Consider the following 3,334-nt stretch of genomic DNA (forward strand, 5'->3'; position numbering starts at 1 on the left):
GTGAGTCTTGAAAGAAGACGGAGCCTTATGAGCCTGCCGTAGGCTTTGGTTACAGGTCGTGGTTGCCAGGCTTATCAGTACCAGAACAAGAGGTTAGCGCCGCAGGGGAGGAGGAGGTTGGAGGGTCAGGGAGGGGTTGTTCAAGGCTGGGCAAGCTGTTTTCCTTCAAGTCTTGCTTCGCTCCCCTCCTTGGTGCTTTCTATAAAAAGCTTCAACAGCAAACACCACTATTATTATCACTTTCCCCATTAAGAGAGGATGGCTCCCTACTGAGCAGAGGAAGAATTATAACCAAAAGGAAAAGAGATTCTGCTGTTATACCTCCATGTTGATCCTCATGCTTCAGCCATGTGTGGACTAACTAGCTTCTAGAATGACCAGAGCAGTGCTGTCATCTTTGGCGTCAGCCCGACCTCGGCGCAGGACCACTGACGTGCAAAGATGGGCCGCCAGACTGGTGCGAGGTAGAGACAGAAAAAGCACCAAGGCCAAGCAGGCAACCCAGGCAGCCCTTGCTGGAATGAGTCCCACCGATGTGTGTGGATTCGAGCCTACGGGGTGGATGGTCCACACGGCCTGCTTTTCAGCATGTACGTCCTGCACCAGGAGGGGCTCACTAGTGCATGGTCTGCACACCAGCAAAAGAAGGGTGCTCCCAGACAACTGACATCTAGCTAAGAGTCCATGTTTGAGCAGCCACTTTCAATGTCCTTGAATGCCTTGTATTGCTTCTTGGGGACAGGGGTCCTGGTGGACCACACCAGTGTTCCGCTATCACCGATACTTGATTTACAGCCAGCCCAGTGGGTTATCTTTGGTCCACACCCCGAGAATTTTATGTCAGCCCATGTAACTCACCTGTTCTTGGCTTTTGTGACTTATCTGAACACAGTCTCCATTCATCTGCTTGTGGGACAGTAAGAGTTAACACCACAGCCCTTGGTCCAGCCAGGCTTGAAGTCACATCTCCTTGTGGCCCCAAAGGTAATCTGGGCCTGTAGTGTTTAGAGTAGGTCCCCCCAGCAGGGAAACTGAGCAGTTTGGAAGATACAGAAGCACATGTTGGACCTCTTGTCCCACTGTGACAACTTTCTGGCCAGCAAAATAGCCTCTTTTCTGAGACTCCAATGGCTCCGACAATAGTCACATTTTTCCTGGGTAGCAGCCCAATGGGTTATTTCACTACCAAGTGCTCAGCTCCACTCACTACTATAAAGGCCATAAATGGCCCTGTCTCAGTTACTTTTTTCCTTTTTGCTGGGACAAAATACCCGACACCTAAAATTAAAGAAGAAAAGGCTTATTTAGCTCACAGTCTGTGGAGGTTTTAGTCCGTGCCCAGCTGGCTCCAAGGCAGAGTGGCACATGGCAGAGGGCAGCGGTTCATGGAGGTGGAAAACAGCAAAGAGCAAAGGGAGGAGAAGTGGGATGGCCACTAGTGAGCTTCTCTCCCTACCTTATATTGTATTTAAGCTGTCTACACCAGGGAAGGTGTAAGGACACCTAGACACAAACCATATATTCCATGAACACATCCAGTCATCCCCTTGGTTAGCCATATGACACCCAAGGAGGGCCAAACTATTTCATAAAGAGCTCTCAACCTCTTAGGGGTTAACTTTAGTCTCCTGCATATCCTTTTTTTTTTTTTAAAGTGGTACCAGGAATCGAACTCAGGACCTTGCACTTGCCAGGCAAGCACCTATTCCACTGAGCTATCTCCCCAGCCCTATATATCTTTTTTTAAAGTTCTTTAACACACATGCAAATGGGATAGGTGCTGACCCTTGTCTTTCCGTATTTACCCTGTTGTGACACAAATGTCATCTCAACCACTTTTCCTTCATCTCCTCCTGGAAGTTTTTTTTAAAAGAAACAATCTAAGCTCCACCAAGCTAAAAAGTAACCACACATATTTCCTTTGACAAACTACTTCCACAAGATTTCCCCTGAAATATGTAATTTTTTCAGTTTTGTCATTATCTCTGTTGTTTTCTCTTTGGCAGGACAAAACTTTTGCCATACACAATCTTCTCATGTCGAAAGTATCTCTGGAAGAGGCCGGGGCGATGGCTCAGTGGATTAAGCACTTTCCTGGCAAGTGCAAGGGCCTGAGTTCAAAGATAGCTCAGTGGACTAAAGCACCTGCTTAGGCAAGTGCAGGACTGAGGTTTGATCCACAGCACCATATGCCACATCAGCCCTCTCCCCAGGACACGCTGAGCCAGCCAGAGTCCTGGTGTTGTGGCACACCCCTGTAATCCCAGCACTGGGGAGGCTGAAAGCAGGAGAATCACTATGAGCTGCGTAGTGAGACCCTGTACATTTTTAAAAAAGTGTCTCTAATACTTATAGCCTTCTTAATATCTTTTTCATCCCACTTACTATAAACCTTTTATAACAAACTTGGCTGCAGCCAGTTGGACTACACAGTGTCCTTTTATCTCTTTTTTTTTCATTACATTTTAAATTTGACTAGCTCTCAAAAGACCTCTGAGCAATCTTAAATCAGTGTTCTTATCTTAAACCAACAGAAAGCAAAGAGCAACTTAACCCTGTAATTGTAATTCATGTATTTGTAACGCACAAGAAATGTTTCAACTCAAATTGTAAACCAAAAGTACATTCACCAATTACCTAAAATTTATCATTTGACTCTCCCCATAAAACCTGCTTGGGTCTGGCAGGACACACTCATAGCTCCTTGGCTCCAGCCATTCAACTCCGGTTTTAGTTTGCAGATGCTTCTAGGCAACACTAGGCTGCTGATGCCCAGTAGGTGCCACCCAGATCTTGGCTCCAGCCCTGGCTCCGCCCCCTCACCCCGCTGAGCACACAGCCTGCAGCTGTCGAGGCTCGGTCCCTACACCTGGGTCCCAAATGCTCCCAGCATGCTGTTTCACACTCTCTCTGAACTGAAGAGACGACCCTTGTTTCTTCCCGTTAACCTCGGCAGGCACAGTTGCACTTAAGTCTCTGTGCCCAGCACCTCTGTCCTGGCCCAGGCACCAGCCTAGCCAGCTGCCCAGGTGCTCTTCCCACCCCAGTACCCGCCCAGGTCGCTGTTCTCACCCCTCTCTCTAATGGCCTGCCTGCAGTAACCAGTCTACACATCCCAGTGCATTGAAGCTAAATCGTTTTTCTCACAGCTCCCCACCCACCTCCTCCATACAGTCCACCCAGGGCACCATAGCCCTCACTGGGTTCTTCTCTTTTCTTTTTCTTCCTCTTCCTCTCCCTCCTCCTTCCCCTCCACCTCTTCCTTTTCTTCTTCTTCTTCTTCTTCTTCTTCTTCTTCTTCTTCTTCTTCTTCTTCTTCTTCTTCTTCTTCTTC

The 3,334-nt window shown here is 47.9% G+C and overlaps 1 protein-coding gene across 1 annotated transcript in view; it reads right to left on the reverse strand.

Moving 5' to 3' along the window:
• LOC101563217 (C-type lectin domain family 2 member L) overlaps window positions 1-3,334 on the reverse strand; it is a 28,389-nt gene that overhangs the window by 11,127 nt on the left and 13,928 nt on the right. The gene's annotated exons all lie outside the window — the stretch shown is intronic.

Source organism: Octodon degus, unplaced genomic scaffold (assembly GCF_000260255.1).
Source record: "Octodon degus isolate 3935 unplaced genomic scaffold, OctDeg1.0 scaffold00027, whole genome shotgun sequence".
Lineage (NCBI taxonomy): Eukaryota > Metazoa > Chordata > Mammalia > Rodentia > Octodontidae > Octodon > Octodon degus.